This window comes from Palaemon carinicauda, chromosome 19 (genome assembly GCF_036898095.1).
Source record: "Palaemon carinicauda isolate YSFRI2023 chromosome 19, ASM3689809v2, whole genome shotgun sequence".
Lineage (NCBI taxonomy): Eukaryota > Metazoa > Arthropoda > Malacostraca > Decapoda > Palaemonidae > Palaemon > Palaemon carinicauda.
Window position 1 is genome coordinate 66,532,276 of NC_090743.1, and position 6,301 is coordinate 66,538,576.

Below are 6,301 nucleotides of genomic sequence, written 5' to 3' on the forward strand. Positions count from 1 at the left end.
GTGTTTCCATACAGAATTCAACAAGTCTGCCATTAAATTCTGCAAAGACCTCCAAAAGGAAAACCAAAATAATTGTCCTCCTAAACCATTCCACGCCTTTGTCACTCCTATTCTAAAATCTTAAGAAAATGGAGGCAGAAAAAACGATAAAAGCAAATCTTTTCCTTTCGACCTCCAGCTAGAAGCCTTGGCTTCTCCCCTACGTCCAAGAATCCTTAGTAATGACCATTTCGAGTCTCTTTTGATCTTGTCGTTGTATTGCGATATCTAAGTTGTTTTATGGTCTGATAGATGCTACTACCTCCTCGTCCTCCTCCTCCTTCAAGATTGATGAATCCTATATAGTTGATCGTATCTCCAGGTCCCCGCTCAATCATAGTCCAACGCCATCTTGGTCTCGAAGAACGAACACATGGGAACCAGATTGATACAGCTTGGTCAAAAATCATTGTTGTCTTTCGGATTTAACTTTTTGCTTTCATGATGTCGTTTACGAGGGATCATGGTCTTAGCTTTAATACCAATATGTATGCAAGACCATCCTCCCTATATAATAAAGAACAATTGTCTTGCTTTATATATATATATATATATATATATATATATATATATATATATATATATATATATATATATATATATATATATATATATATCCTGGCACGCTAAGCAACACTGCCAAACTACTTGGTCTCACCCTGTTGCTAGGGTAAAGGTGAGAGTATTACTTAGTGAGAGTGCGTACCTAAAGAAGTACACTCGGAAACCACAATTACCCAAAAATTTCTGAAACTGCCATGTTGTAGTTAAGAACACGGGAGGGGGTGGGAAGGGTTGTATGTTCGTGTGAGTGCATATCTAAATATTTTTGATGGGTCGCGTACACTAGTGTTCTATAGAAAGGAATGCAGAGCAACGCTATACTGTGGTGAAACAAATATACACACAATACGCTATGATGAACTGGGTGGCAGCAAACTCGTTTGATTAGGGCACAATCCCGTAATGTCCATCCTAGGAACAACCCTTTTGAGACAAAATGAGAGAGAGAGAGAGAGAGAGAGAGAGAGAGAGAGAGAGAGAGAGAGAGCTGTATGATTCCACAGCTAAACATCAGTCTTCTTTTCTCTAAAGTATTCATTATGTTTATGTCCATAAAAACACAAGATGATCATCATTATGGCATTTCCATTATAAGAGATATGTCTGTTTTAAGGTTGTTATTTAAATTCATATAAACATACCAGTCAGGTTGAAATGATATCTATATGAATTATCATAATAAATCTTATATGTAGAAAAATTGCATATTTGTATTCATAAGTATGTTAATATATATATATATATATATATATATATATATATATATATATATATATATATGTATATATATATATATATGTATATATATATATATATATATATATATATATACACATATGTATATATATATATATATATATATATATATATATATATATATATATATATATATATATATATATATATACATATACATATATATATATATATATATATGTATATATATATATATATATGTATATATATACATATATATATATATATATATATATATATATATATATATATATATATATATATATATATATATATATATATATATATATATATATTCTCCTGGCATGCTAAGGGACACTGCCAAACGTATAACTACTTGGTTACACCCAGTCTCGTATATATAAGAAAATATGTCAAAACAGACTAATTTAATGTAGATACAGTAGAATGAAAACTAAAACTGTGAGCATTGTAAAACTTAGCGTTTAAGAGATAATGAACTATGCCAATCTGGTTACATCTTAGGTAAGTGACCACTAAGGAGAGAGAAAACGATATCAAAACATAAGCCCACCGACCGGACATCCACGGGACAGGGCGTGTGGCTAGCAACCGCACCCCATAAGGTATAATGTATATGGCGATGTATATATGCATATGCTATATAATCTTATCGTCCCTTATTAAATCTCCAAAAAGTTTTCTAATTATGCAAGGTTCGTGGCAACTCTTCCCTCTCTAGCTCAAGCCACTAATTGCTTTAGAAGGTCATTAAGATATTAATTACCATCCAAAAAAATCTTAATTAAAATCAAGGCGCTGACATATTCAGCAAGCGCTCCTTCTCTCTTGTATTAATCATCTTTCGTCTTGCCAAAAATGCAGAATTATATTCAAAGACTTTCATCTCTCTTATGCGCCTAAAGCTTTGTAATAGGTGGATAGAACTTCACATAAGGATGAAATTGGCTAATAACTCTAGAAGACCACTCTCTCTCTCTCTCTCTCTCTCTCTCTCTCTCTCTCTCTCTCTCTCTCTCTCTCTCTCTCTCTCTCTCTCTCATATAAAAACGTACGTGTAAACCATACAAAGACATGCCACACATATCCATACCATAATCCGTTTGCTTGCAAACAATACTGGTAAATAAAAAGAATTTATTGCAAACGACATTCTCTCACAGAATAGAGACAGATAGGCACATATGGGAAAAATGACGCCACATTCTCAGGTGGTGTTATTTTATAGTAGAACTTTATTGCATCAATTGAGTGATTTCATTTTACGATGGAAAAATACTTTCCTCTATATTCTTTTTTTTTTTGTATCCAAATGTATCTTTCTTTAGTTGACTTTGATGGGTCGGAGGACGGATCTTTTTGAAAATCTGGTTCAAATTTCCTGATTCATATTTTTTATTGCGTCATGTGCTGTTCGTAATTTAATTTATGTGCGGAAAAGATTGCTCTTTCTGTCTACTTTGAGAGACGATATCAATTGTCTGCTTTGATAGTTAATGCTATCACATGTATTCTCTGATAGTAAATGCTATTATGTGTCTACTTTGATAGATGATATCAGTTGTCTGCTATTATAGCTAATGTTATCATGTCTCTTCTTTGATAGTTAATTTTATTATGTGTCTACTCTGATAGATGATAACAATTGTCTGCTTTGATAGCCAATGCAACAATGTGTCTTCTGTGATAGTTAATGCTTTAATGTGTCTACTTTGATAGATGATAACAATTCTTTACTTCGATAGTTGATGTTATATGATATATCCTGTTTGATAGTTTATGGTATATGTGTCTACTTTGATAGATGATATCAGTTGTCTGCTTTGATAGCTAATGTTATCATGTCTCTTCTTTGATAGTTAATGCTATTATGTGTCTAATTTGCTAGATGATAACAATTGTCTGCTTTGATAGTTAATGCTACAATGTGTCATCTTTGATAGTTAATGCTATTGTGTGTCTTCTTTGAGAGTTGATGCTATTATGTGTCTATTTTGTTAGATGGTATCAATTGTCCGCTTTGATAGTTAATGCTATCATATGGGTTCTTAGATAGTTAGGGCTATTATGTGTCTGTTTTGATAGATGATATCAATTGTCTGCTTCGTTAGTTAATGTTATCATGTGTCTTCTTTGATAGTAAATGCTATTATGTGTCTACATTGATAGATGATAACAACAGTTTGCTTTGATAGTTAATGCTATCTTGTGTCTTATTTGATAGTTGATGCTATTATGTGTCTCATTTGATAGATGATATCAATTGTCTGCTTTGATAGTAATGTTATCTTGTGTCTATTTTGACAGTTAATGCTTTTATATGTCTACATTGATAGATGGTATCAATTGTCATCTTTGATAGTTAATGCTATTATCTGTCTTCTTTGATAGTTAATGCTATTGTGTGTCTACTTTGATAAATGGTATCAATTATCTACTTTGATAGTTAATGCTATCATGTGTCTTCCTTGACAGTTAGTGCTGTTATTTGTCTAATTTGATAGATGATATAAATTGTCCGCTTTAATAGTTAATGGTATCTTGTGTGTTTTTTGACAGTTAATGCTTTTATAAGTCTATATTGATAGATGATATCAATTGTCTTCTTTGATATTTAATGTCATCTTATGTCTTCTTTCACAGTTAATGCTATTATGTGTCTACTTTGATAGATGATATCAATTGTCTAATTTGATAGTTAATGTTACCATAAGTTGTCAGCATTGATAGCTGATATCAATTGTCTGCTTTGATATTTAATGCTATCATGTATCTTCTTTTACAATTAATGCTATCATGTGTCTACTTTGATAGATGATATCAATTATCTGCTTCGATAGTTAATGTTATCATGTGTCTTTTTTGACAGTTAATGCTATTATGTGTCTACTTTGATAGATGATATCAATTGTCTAATTTGATAGTTAATGTTATCATGAGTCTTCTTGGATAGTTCATGCTATTATGTTTCATCATTGATAGCTGATATCAATTGTCTGCTTTGATATTTAATGCTATCATGTGTCTTCTTTTTCATTTAATGCTATCATGTGTCTTCTTTTTCATTTAATGCTATTATGTTTCTACTTTGATAAATTATAAAATTGATTGCTTTGATGTGTAAAGGTATTATGTGACTTCTTTGCTAGTTAATGCTATTGTGTGTCTACTTAGATAGATGATAGTAATTATCCGCTTTGATAGTTAATGCTACTATGTTTCTTCCTTGACAGTTATTGCTGTTATTTGTCTACATTGATAGATGGTATCAATTGTCAGCTTTGATATTTAATGTTATCATGTGTCTTCTTTGATAGTTAATGCTATTGTGTGTCTACTTTGATAAATGGTATCAATTATCTGCTTTGATAGTTAATGCTATCATGTGTCTTCCTTGACAGTTAGTGCTGTTATTTGTCTAATTTGATGGATGATATCAATCGTCTGCTTTGATAGTTAATGTTATCATGTTTCTTCTTTGTCAGTTAATGCTATTATATGTCTGCATTGATAGATGATATCAATTGTCTGCCATTATAGTTAAAGCTATTATGTGTCTTCTTTGACAGTTAATGCTATTATATGTCTAAATTAATAGATTGTATCAATTATCTGCTGTGATAGTTAATGTTATCATGTGCCTTTTTTTATATTTAATGCTATAATGTGTCTGCTTGGATTGATGATATTAATTGTCTGCCCTAACAGTTAATGTTATTAAGTGTCTACTCTGATAGATGATATCATGGGTTGTCTACTTTGATAAATGTTATCATGTGTCTACTTTGACAATTAATTCTATATTAAGTATAGCTTGATAGCTAATGCTATCATACGTCTATTTTACTAGGTAATGCTTCCATGTGTCTAACTTGATAGGTAATGATATATATTTACTTTGATAGTTATTGCTATTTCGTATCTATTGTGATAGTCAATGCTATTATACGTCGACTTTGATAGTTAATGTTATTTTGTGTCTATATTTATAGTTGATGCTATCATGCCTCTACTTTGTTAGTTCATGCTATCATGTCTCTCTCTCTCTCTCTCTCTCTCTCTCTCTCTCTCTCTCTCTCTCTCTCTCTCTCTCTCTCTCTATATATATATATATATATATATATATATATATATATATATATATATATATATATAGGCTATATATATATATATTGGTGTGCTACTGTCTTAAGCACACATTTGAGTATGAGTTGTTTTCAGATGTATTTAAATGGTTTACTGAATACATCTTAATGGTTTTCAAGTTTTATTTTTAATAAACAACAGAGTTAAACATCTCCATCACTGGAGGAAGCTGTGTTGGTCCACACGACCAATTCTGGTGAAGTTTAGATATGAACTGAATAAATTACCGATATCACAAATATCGTATGCTTGCTTTAATTTAGCCAAGTGACGGAATCGGAAGACACCTGCATCCGGTGACGTCACAGACTTTCACACGAGGAGACAATGTGTTGACGTTAAGAAAGAATGTCAATCTGCGAGGTTAGCATTATACATCCTGCTTATAATTTGAATGACTACAGCAAATCTCACGGTTAGCTCTTCCAACCAACATGACATATTACGTCATTTGTTTTAATCATGTAATATTAACTATTCTAATCATTACATTAGCTCGGCCAGCTATCTCAATTTTTTTTTTTTACAAAAATTTAACAACAAGCCGAAACATGGTTATTAGGTGTGACTGGACATACGTATTATTCTTTGTTTAACATTAGCCATAACCAACTGAGGACGAATGTCCAAATAGGCACATTAAAAAATAATAACAATAATGCATACAAAAAAGATATTACCAAAGCAAAAAGAAAAATGCATGATAAAACCAAGATCATATATATGGTACATTGCTAGCAAATGATTACATGGTACCAAAAAACAAAATAAATTCTGACTTACAAATGATTCGGTAACTTGATAAAGAATAATT